Source organism: Pipistrellus kuhlii, unplaced genomic scaffold (genome assembly GCF_014108245.1).
Source record: "Pipistrellus kuhlii isolate mPipKuh1 unplaced genomic scaffold, mPipKuh1.p scaffold_m20_p_2, whole genome shotgun sequence".
Classification (NCBI taxonomy): domain Eukaryota; kingdom Metazoa; phylum Chordata; class Mammalia; order Chiroptera; family Vespertilionidae; genus Pipistrellus; species Pipistrellus kuhlii.
The window spans coordinates 29,429,056-29,441,478 of record NW_023425515.1 but is presented as its reverse complement, the minus strand read 5'-3'; positions in this window follow the sequence as shown (position 1 = coordinate 29,441,478).

The window sequence follows — 12,423 nt, the reverse complement described above, 5'->3', positions numbered from 1 at the left end:
ACTGTATTTCTTTTTATTATATTATTTTTATACAATGCAACTGCCTCAGGGAAAGGTGGTTTTTAGTTAATACTAAAGAATGGAAAGAATTTTAGCTATGCTTGTCTAAATAGGGTCAAACTTTTTGAAAGAAAAATTTTTCAGTTAAAGTTTTAATGAGAGCAAGGGTAAATTGGCAGATGTGAAATCACAAGTTGTTTCAGACAAACAAGAAAACACGCCGAAACCGGTTTGGCTCAGTGGATAGAGCATTGGCCTGCGGACTGAAAGGTCCCAGGTTCGATTCAGGTCAAGGGTATGTACCTTGGTTGTGGGCACATCCCTGGTAGGGAGTGTGCAGGTGGCAGCTGATAGATGTTTCTCTCTCATCGATGTTTCTAACTCTCCATCCTTCTCCCTTCCTCTCTGTAAAAAATCAATAAGAGTATATTTAACAGTAAGACTGGCATGAAAGAAAAATGTAATAAAAATTAGAAACAATTCTATTTCTTAATTACTGTAAGCACTAAAGGCTAGAGCATAGTTTTCTCTTGCAAGCAAAAATGGATGCCTTGCTCTACTACCCAGCCTTTTAAACAGAAACAAAAGAGAGGAGAAAAAACTTCCTCTAGCAGATTCTTGTAATAATTTGCATTTTCCTAGGAGTTCTCCTGCAGGATAAAAGACTTGAAGGTGCCTCTGAAAGTGAAATATTTGAGGGGATTAACCTTTCCAGAAGTGGGAAAACCCTAAGTAAAATGAGACGCCTACTCTTTGTTCCAGTTTTGCTAAGCCTTGGGGCTGAAGCAAACATTGTCCTTAAACATTTAATAATGTGAAACAAAGAGTTAAAACCTTAAATGGTGTGAAGCCCTTAAACTAAAAGCCCAGAAAATACAGAGATTAGGAAGCTTTTCTAAGAGAACCTTTGAACTTTTGGCTGTCATGTGAATGCATGTGACTTGCTGTAGACAAACAGGTAATACAAACTAATGCTGGGAACCAAGACCTGGTCAAATCAGATTTTTTAAAAAGCCTGCCTTGGCCAAAACTGGTTTGGCTCAATGGATAGAGCGTCGGCTTGGGGACTGAAGGGTCCCGGGTTCGATTCCCGTCAAGGGCATGTATAATACCTTGGTTGCGGGCATATCCCCAGTAGGGGTTGTGCAAGAGGCAGCTGATCAATGACTCTCTCTCATCGATGTTTCTAACTCTCTATCTCTCTCCCTTCCTCTCTGTACAAAATCAATAAAATATATTAAAAAAAAAAAAAAAAAAAAAAAGAAAAAAAAAAAAAAAAAAAAGCCTGCCTTGACTGAGATATTATTTTGGTCTCAGAAGATAATTCTCTTCATTTTGAGTAGAGATGAAAACTCACCAGTTAAGTTTGTGAGCTATACTATCAATAGTAACACCTGAATCCACTTCAATGTGCTTTTTAGTTGAACTCATGGCATTCTGTAGCTTGGCTTTTGAGCATTTTGTGAATTTATTCAAAGGTGGATTTTTGCTAACATTTGCTTTTGAAGTTTTTAAATGCATCATCAATTCATGTTAATAATGTAAAGCATAGAGAGATCTATTATTCAAGTTGTTTTTATGGATAGATTATAATAGTTATAATTAAACTACATCAATTTGATGACATTACAATTCTCTGTTGCACACCTGAATTTAACCTCAGTGTGCTAGTATGATTTTTATTTAAGACTAGAAGCCCGGTACACAAATCCATGCACTGATGAGGTCCCTCGGCCTTGCAGGCTATTGGGGCCCATCCAGGCCATCTTGCTCAGTGCCAATGGGGATTGGCCGGCTGGGAGGGACAGCAGGAGGACTCTAGGGCATGTCAGGCTTGTCTCACCCAGTCCCAATAAGCAGGACCCCAGTAGCAAGCTAACTTACCAGTCAGAGTGTCTGCCCCCTGGTGGTCAGTGCACATCACAGCGATGGTCCTTCCTGGTATGTCTTTAGTCATATGGCAGGCCCACCTGGAGGAGGAACAAGGAGCCCCAAACCCCACGGAGTGACCACTCCCTTAAGCATTAAACCCTAGGAATAACATTTAGGCTTCCATTGTGTTTCAGCTTGAGGTCCAGAAAAGCAGCAAAACCAGACGAGGGACGCTTTGGCTGATATCAGGACTCCCCTGTTTTGGGGAAACGAGGTTCGTGAGGTGCCACTGAAAGAAGCATTTTCACAAGTCCCCAAGGGAGAATGGAATGTGGAAGAAGGCTTTATTTGGGCAAAATTACCTTTCTCGGGCTCCAAAGTCCCCTGTCCCTTAAGCCAGTCCTAGAAAAGGTACAGCTGGGAGTTCAATAGATTAGGAACAAGGCCAGTGTCCAGAGTTTCTGTTCCATGATGCAGCCAGGTGTGGTTCAGCCTTGAGGGCAGATTAAAGTCTGTTAGTCCAGGTGTGCAGCCTAACGTGGCCGTGCACCATACGGGCACAGGAGAGCACAGCCCTCTGAAGGAGGAACCTCAAGAGGGCCCCCGCCTTGGAGCCAGGAGAGCCCAGACAGTATGGCTCCTTCGTCTAGAAATTTTAGATGTATTGAGATTTCACACACTTGCAATGGCCTCAAATATCCTGACCAATTACCCCTTTCCAGTTGTGATTGACAGGCAAGCACTTTCCCGTGTCACTCAGACCTTACTGGGCATGTATCTGAACTGCTTTTCTCCAGTCCCTTCCCCTATGGACCAGCAGAGAACGGACTTGCAAAGTGTAAAATGCAGCTTTGCACAAAGCTGTATACTTGGCATGTCTGTATTTACTTTCCCCTTTCACGCCTTTTCTGTTAAATCATAACCAGATTATTATAATGCTGTCAAGTTGACTAAAAGGGTCCCCTGTCCTAGGGTCGAGCAATCAATAGAGACTGACCACAACACTGAAAGGACACACCTGAAAAGCTGGTGAATATGCTATTGGAATCCTTCCCTGTGACCCCCTGATAAACACCTTTAAAATGGAGGACCCAGCTCTACTCTCTCTCCTGCCTTTCTCCTCTCTTCTTCTCTGCAGGTGTATTACAGGTGGATTGCCTTACTTTTCTCTCTCCTAAGTTTTAAGGAGCCTTCTGTAACTTGCTCCCTAACCCCATTTTTTTTTTCCTACGGCTCGCTTCTTCTACCTCTGTTACTTTCTCAATAGCTTGAGTCTTGACTGTGAATTCTTTCTTAACCAGAACTCAAGTGCCAAGGTCACTGAACCAAAGTTTGGTCTGTCTCTGGTCTATTACTTGGTGTCATTTTCACACTACCAGCAATGCCACACTCCAGGCACAGTTACAATATTACCTGTTGCTAAATCACTACATAACAGAAGCAATAGATAACTAGCCAGAGATCCTAAAAAAATGTAAAGTTTTAGAAATTAATTTCAGGAATGCTACTAAAGATTGTACTAAAGCTGAAGTGAGATTCATGAGCCAAATTTAAACTTCAGCTTCGAACATGTTTCAAGATGGCCAACTTTTAGCTCAATAAAGGAGGACAGTCTTAAAGATACAGATCATTGTTCTTCATTGTCAACAACATATACAATACACACTAATGGAACCTGTTGTACATATTTTAGAAAAGATCTGCTTGAAACTATTGAAATCCACAGCACTCCGGACTTTTTTGGCATTTAAGGTCAATTAAAGAATGATCACTTTATGGTTTGGATTTTTAGACAATGTCACATCTAGAAATTTTCAGGTAATTAAAATTATCATTGGAAAAATAAACAACTGTAGGAAATAGGCACTCCCATTTATTTCTAATTGGAGTGTGAATTGTTACAATCCCCAATGTAGAACAATTTGGTAACAATCAAAACTATAAACACCAAATAAAATCAATTTCCATTTTTCTCCAATTAGTTTAAAGTTCCCAATAATAGGGAAATTATGGATAACATATTATGGCTTATGATAAAATAATTATCAGAGTTTCCACAATTTACTATTATTTTGCTGAAAACGCTATTTAGCAACAACTCCTGAATTTTAATTTATAATGACTAAAAGAAAATAATTTTCATATTAAAGTACCTTTGAAGCACAGACTTTATGGTTAACTATATAAAGTTTCTTCTATTTCCAACGCTTTTCAGGAAATTAATGGCTTCAATGTGAGAAACCCGATTTAAAAAAAAATAAATCAATTCACTCTGCTTACAGAGTGTTTTGAATTTTTGCAGAAATTTATTTGTGTAGCAGAAGTTACTTAGCTGAGAAAGTGGTATTCAGGAGGTGTTGACAATGTGTGTGTGACTGAAAATTAAGTAGTGTGGCAGAAACTGTTAGTCTCACTAATAGCTTTGTGCAGTATTCCCCTTCGCCCCACTTATGCACAGTTTAGCTTTCCATGATTTTAGTTACCTGTTGTCAAGTTTTGTATGAAAATACTAAATGTTAAATTCCAATTCAGCCAGCATGGCTCAGTGGTTGAGACTGGACTTATGAACCAGGAAGTCACAGTTCGATTCCCAGTCAGGACACATGCCAGGATATCAGGCTTGAACACCTCTCTCATCATTGATGTTTCTATTTCCCTCTCCCTCTCCCTTCCTCTCTCAAATAAATTAAAAACATGTGCGTGTTTGTTTTTTTTTTAATTCCAGAAATAATTTATGTTTTAAGTTGTGTGCAGTTCTAGGTAGCATGATGAAATCTCCTGCCATCTAGCTCCATCCTGCTCAGGATATGAAACATCTCTTGGTCCAGTGTATCCACACTGCATATGCTACCTTTTCTGGAGTCACTTAGTAGCTATCTAGATTATCAGATCAACTATCATTGTATTGCAGTACTTACAGTTCAAGTAATCCTTATTTTACTGAGTAATGGCACCAAAGTGCAAGAGCAGTGATGCTGGCAATTCAGAACTGGGAAGGAGAAGCTATGAAGTGATTCCTTTAAGTTAAAAGGTCTGTATGTAAAGGAGAAAATATAGCACATATAAGGGAGGGACTCCCCTAAGATGGAGCTCCGATCTCTTGACAGGAGCACTCCTGGCTGCAGCTGACACCTCTGAGAACACAAGACCAGTTCTGGGAATGGCAAAAGACAATTAGAGACCATGTCAAACTGCTGCTGATCAAATCATGCTGACAAGAAAACAGAAAGTCCCTGTTCTCCTTTTCCCTTTTTGTACCACCTATTAGCAAAAATTGGATGGTATCTCCAAAGTGTAACCAATTCTAGCCTCAGCATTACAGAAGACACTGTGGAAGTAGAAGCAGAGTCAATGAGCAAATACCCAACACACTCTTCACCTTTGTCATCTCAGCATCTGTTCACATCCTTTCTCAAAAAATTTAAAAATTCTGAAGCAACGGATACATGCTTCTGCTTTTATTCAAACAAAAATACTCTCACCATCTCCTGAAAAAAAAAGGGAGACACAGGCATGAATGTCAACATTTCCTTCTTGATCTATTGATTAGATTAGTGCCTGTTTTGGTCCAGTCTCAGCCCCACCATGGATGCTATATAACAGAACATGAATGTAAAAACACTAATCACCATCACCAATCCTTATTGAATGTAAGAGGAAAAGTATTATAAGCAAAATTATTAAAGTATTTGTTTCTGTAACTAGCCAGAAGGAAGGAGATGATTATAACTATTCTTCTATTACCCATTGCATGTTCCTTTCATCTCAGCCAGTCTTGAAAGGGAAGTTCATAGCTCTACACAATTACAGCAAAAAACAAGAAACAATGATAATAAATTACCTAACCCTACAACTCAAAGAGTTAGAAAGAGAGCAACAAAGAAAGCCCAGTGTAGGCAGAAGGAAGGAAATAATAAAGATCAGAGTGGAGATAAGTGACATAGAGACAAAAAAAAAATAAAAATACATAAGATCAACAAAACCAAGAGCTGGTTCTTTGAAAGGATAAACAAGATTAATGAATCTCTAGCCAAGATCACCAAAAAGCAAAGAGAGCGGACCCAAATAAACAAAAATCAGAAGTAAAAGAGTTGAAATAACAATGGATCCCACAGAAATACAAACGGTTATGGAAAAATATTATGAACAACTCTATTCCATCAAAATGAACAACCTAGATGAAACGGACATATTCCTAGAAAAATAAAAGCTCCCAAAGCTCAACCAAGAAGAAGCAAAAAAAACTGAACAGGCTAATGACTACCGAAGAAATTAAAACAGTGATCAAAAATCTTCCAGCAAACAAAAGCAGTGGTCTGGACGGCTTTACAGGGGAGTTCTACCAAACATTCAAAGAACTAAAACCTATCCTCCTCAGACTATTCCAAAAAATTCAAGAGGAAGGCACACTTCCAAGCTCTTTCTATGAAGCCAGCCTTACCCTAATCCCCAAACCAGATAAAGACACCACAAAAAGGAAAACTACAAGCCAATATCCCTGATGAACATAGATGCTAAAATCCTCAACAAAATTCTAGAAAATCGGATTCAGCAATACATTATAATACACCATGACCAAAGTGGGATTTATACCAGTGATGCAAGGATCATCCAATATCTATAAATAAATAAGTGTAATATATCACATAAGCAAACTAAAAGACAAAAATCACATAATCATATCAATGGATGCAAAAAAGGCATTTGACAAAATCCAACACCTTTTCTTGATAAAAACTCTCATCAAAGTGGGAATAGAGATATCATACCTCAACATATTATTGTTAAATGACTAGACTGTATCGTGAAAAGAAGACTTGAGAATCCTGCTGTGTCAATATACAAAAAATAAAAATACAAAACAGAAAAATATTAAATGGTATGTGAAGCCCAAGTGCTGTTGTTTTGATGGCTTAGCATAAATATCTGTGAGAATTTTCCATACTAATGCATGTCTTAAATAGCTATAGCAAAACAGTCCTAAATATGATTTAGAATTCACTTCACTATAGAAATAAAATGACTGTCTAAGATTGAGAAAGATAAAGACTATTATAATACTGAATGGTTTAAAGGACTTAGTAAGTTTTCTAAGGCAAAGACAAAATAAGCCATTCCAAATGTTACATTACATTTTTCTTCCAAATTTACTTTATAGTATATCTAGGGTGTCCCCCCCCAAAATTTATGTATACATGATTTGAATAATTATAAAATCAGTGTTTATTTAAATACATTTCATTTTCAAAACTGAGCTATTATCTATTAAAAATTTTATACATTTTGGGGGACATCCTGTATATTTAAGGTTTCTTCTATTCATCACTTTCATGATTTTTTTTCTAATAAATATAAGATTTAACTTTTCCATCCTAGCATTCTGGTTTGTACAATGAGCATATGCTACATTTTTCTTTCCTACTTTATGTTCCTGTGTTTGGGAAATGGTTTTCTTTACCTCAAATGAATCTGATAAGATTATCTAGAAAAAGACACTGCTTCCACCCACCATCAAAGACAAATACATGATCCAAAAATACCAACTGAAAAAGTGGTAAGTGTGATCCTCTCAATGGACAGGACATCATCCAGTTCATCTGGTAATTCACTTTGTGTATAGAAGAAGTCCAAAGTAAGAGTATGGCTGGACTTTAGGCTGTGGACGGTTCATCCTTTTGATCAGAAGTCTGGAAGAAGCATGGTTGGAAGATGGGTCTAGTAGGTCTAGAAAAGAGACCTATGGGAATAGGCATACAGTGTGAACCTCTTCGCATTGCAAGCTAACAACTCTCCCCACCCCATTTTATGCCATTTCTCATTAAAACTACCAGATCATTTATACTGCAGAATTTCTCATTTATCCATTGGACTGATTATATTAGTGTGGAATTAACATGTTCCTCCAAACCCACATTTTCAGTTAATTTGGCAGTAGATCCTGACTTGATTAGATTTGGGTTTGCCTCTCTCTCTCTCTCTCTCTCTCTCTCTCTCTCTCTCTCTCTCTCTCTCTCTCTCTCTCTTTTTCTCTCTCTCTCTCCAATAATAAACCACAGAGATATGTACTTTTTATCACATCTCATCAAAGAACATAATATGATTGTCAGACTTTTATTCAGTTTAAGATGGCTCAAATGTCATCAGCCATTAACATATTTTCCTATAAACCTTTTACCTAATAGTTTTAACATTTATTATTTTATTATGTTCTACAAAGTGGTGATATTACAATTTTAGTATTTCTCCTGAATTTACTAGTTATGATTCTTTTATGAAAAAGACCTTTCATCATTTTGGGGTAGCATTCTGAAATACAGTCTAAATAAGAAAGAATAAATAAATGCGTAATTTTTTATTTTATTATTACAATAATGAGTTTCTGTGTCAACAACCATTTTAAATATAATTATATAGTTAAAGATATATATATATATGTGTATATATATATAGATATAGATATAGATATAGATATAGATATATATATAGATAGATATATATAATAGGGTGGGGAAAAAGTAGGTTTACTGTTGTTCATATGGAAAATAATATAATAATTAATAAGTAATAAGAATCATCTCTGTTTTATGCACTCACAACTGTAAATCTACTTTTGCCTCAGCCTGTATATATCAGACATTTTGATTTTTGCAGTCACTTTTTACTGCTCAGTTTGTTCTATCATTTGAAAATGGTGCTAGGAAATAATATTTTAGAGAAAAATAAACATAAGTTTGTTATTATTTTACTAATTTATTTGATTTTATATTTCTACTAGAGGCCCATGTACTGGTATTACTCCTCAGCCTAGCCTGTGGGGATCAGGCCAAAACCAGCCTGGTGCATGGATTCATCCAGGATGTGCCTGGCCTTTCTTTCCCAGTCCTTATTGGCTGGACACCAGCAGAAAACTAACCTACTGATTGGAATGTCTTCCCCTAGATGGTCAGTGTGCATCATAACAACTGGTTGAACAATCAGACAGTTGGATACTTAACCTATTAGGCTTTTATTATATAGGACTAGAGACCTGATGTGCAGATTTGGACACCAGTGGGGTCCCTCAGTTTGGCTGGTGGGGATTGGGCCAAAATCAGCTCTCAAACATCCCCTGAGGGATCCCGCATTGTGAGAGGGCACAGGCCAGGACGAGGAACCCCACCAGTGCATGGTTGAGGCCTGGGAGGGACTGCAGGAGGGCTCCAGGGTGTGTCCTGATCAGCTGGACCTTAGCAGAAAGCTAATCTACTGGCCGAGGCGTCTGCCCCCTGGTGGTCAGTGTGAATCATAGTGACTGGTCAAATCATCAAATGAATTGTCTGACACTTAGCATATTAGACTTTTATTATATAGGATATTTTCTTCACCTTTGAGAAATGATGTTTCCTAATGGCATAAATAGAATTATTTATTTGCTTTATCTATAAATCTATGTATCTACAATCTATCTATCTATCTATCTATCTATATCTATCAATATAAATGTATAAATAATGTGTATACCACATACTAAAATAGTGATGAAAACATTTTTACTAATAAGACCACTGAATACAATTTATGGGTTTTATTTTCCTTAGGATATATCCATTAGGGATATAGTGTCAAAACACTATGTTTTAAAGTTATTTGAAATAATTCTGGTCTGTGCGGTTATGGCACCACCCAATTTTACACTTAGGCTGAATTATTTTACTTTATCATCAAATTTGAGGCTTGGTTTGTTCTGTCATTCTTTGATTTATTCTTTTTTTCAAAAATATGTATGTGCCCTAACCAGTTTGGCTCAGTGGATAGAGCATTGGCCTGTGGACTGAAGAGCCTAGGTTTCAAAACTGGTCAAAGACACATGTCTGAGTTGCTGGCTCAGTCCCTGGTGTGATATCATTGATATTTCTATCTTCTTCTCCCTATTTTTTCCTCTCTGAAATCAATAAAAATATATTAAAAAAATTAAAAGAACATGTATGACATTTATACAATTTTCAACTCAAAACTAGCTTCCATCGTGGGCTGACTCTCTTGTTCTCTTTATGTTCCTTAGGTAAAGCATTTGAATTCATTTTTGGCTTCCTATTGTTTTGGATTTTGGATTCAAACCCGGGTATAGTGTGTTTCCTTAGTCCAAGGCCTTAAACAAAATAATAGAGTGAAACTGCTCCATCTGAAATTACCAAATCCTTTTTTTTTTTTTAGGGGTCTGGGTGGGGTGAAGTTGAAAATTATATACAGGGGTCAGCAAAAAGTAGATTTACAGTTGTGAGTCCTCAAAATGCAGAGTTTATTCTTGTATTATCATTTGTTAATTATTGTATTGTCTTCCATACAGACAACTGCCAACATACGTACTTTTGCTCACCCCTGTATGTCTGTAGCTAGTTCTTACGATGTACACTTGGAAAATATCACTCCACTGCTCTCCACAAGTCTCACCTTCTCCTTTACCACCACCACCCCGCCCCCTGCAACTCAAAGCCACCAGGCAGCCGCTAAAAGCCTCTTTTATAGCTCTTTGTGTTCCAAAGCTTATAGCCTTAATCCAGATACCTACTTTATAGATGCATAGCATGCAAGCTTTGCAGATATTCTTTTGAAGTTTGCATTTATAAGCCTTTGTGTACCAGCCCCTGTGAATTTCCATGTGACCTGCCTGAACTTCTTGAAGACAGAGTGTGAACAAACATTATAAGCTTTTTGTGAAAGAGAACGTAGGCTCCATATAAAAGGTTTTTCCTAAATCCCATTATATCTCCTTGAACCATGCCTGTTCGTTCTCACACATTTTCGCTACTCTCAGTGACTGTTGCATAGCTCTCTCCCCTCTGGTACTTTAGCTTCCATTCCTCCCTGTGTCTGGGAATCTCTCAAAAAGTCTGTTCAGATAGCTGAAGGCCCATTCAGCATAACAAAAGGCTGATAGCAGATGGACTAGCTTCAGAAACAAAAGTACCAAAACTGGGTTGTTAGCCACATTCTAACCACCATTGCTCTTTATGAATATGCCCTTGGGAGTCCTCAGTTTATCCACTTACACTTCAAATTTCTTATGACCTCTGAACTAGTAACTTCTCTTCTGAGAATCTAGTCCAGTAGAGTAATGCGAATTGGTATAAAAAAATTGTCCACAAAGCTGTTTATTGCAAATTTTATATGAAAATGAAAGTTCATTTCTACCTAAGTATACAAAAATAAGAGGATGATTAAATGATGATACTTATACTAAGCTATTAAGAATTACTTATATAGGCTATATTATATTAGTTATATTATCTTATAAACACAGACATCTTAATAACATAAAAAACTCTTAGTAATAAAGTATAAAGTGATATATAAGGAAAATATATAAATTATTAAAAGTATTTTTAAAAATCATTAATAATGATAAACAGCATTAAAATCTGTATTTTCCAAATTTTCACAAGTGGAGATATATTACTTTCAATAGTAGTGTGGACGAAACGGGTCACATGCTGACCTGACAAGCTCAGAGGAGGCCTGGATGGCAGACTTGCAAACTCAGAGACCTGAAGTAACCACAAAGGATGGTCTGAAATTAAACTTTAACTAAAAGCAGTTATGGTGGGCAGTTAAGTCCTAGGCCAGTATCTTCACTGACAAGGTCAACCTTTACCTTAACTGAGCCTATCTGTCCTTTTGCATTTATGATAATATGCCCTTGAAATGTCTGGGTGACTTGTAACTTTCCTTTTTCTGGAGCCCCTGGGGCACAACCAAATGTGGTGGGCTCCAGGACAGATATCACAAATCACAAATTATTTCATTATCATGTTCATTGTTCCTGCACCCACCTAAGTATGTGTCCATCATTTTACTTTTTATTCAATCCATGGAATTCCCCTAGTGCCATCCCCTTACTCCCTGTCCCTGATTTGCTTTATCCCACCTCCTTATTTATCACAAATGAATTTCATGTATCCCACCTACTTGTCTCCTTTGATTGCAATATATAAATACAAATATAACTCACCATTCTATGGAGCATTATCTCAATTCATTGAGATTCTGCTTCCCAGCATAGCATATGTCGACAGATTGGCTCAAATAAACTTACAAAATTTTTTACAAGTTTCCATGAGTTTTTTGTGTTAACATTCCTACACAGACACACAAACATACACACACACACACACACACACACACACACACACCACTGGAGTATAAGCTTGTGAGCTGGATTTTCAAGCTTTTTATGTCTATAAGAGACTGATCTGAAGGACAATAGTCCACAGTGAAAAGACATGTCTTATAGAGACTATTATAGTTTGAAGATGTGAGCTTCAAAGGAGGACAGTTTTTAAATGAAGACAAAGTCTAGATCTGGAAAAGATAATGAGAGACTGCAGCTGACATCTCCTGGCCTTACGGTAGCTGGGATCTAAGAGAAAGCATAGCACATCCTGGAGGAAGTGACAATGAAATTGGAAAATTGGAGTTTTCAATAAAAATCAGGATTACCTTAAGGTAGCACTTCTTAAACTGAAGTCATTCTGAATATTTGCCATTTCCACTTTCTACATATACTATTGTTTT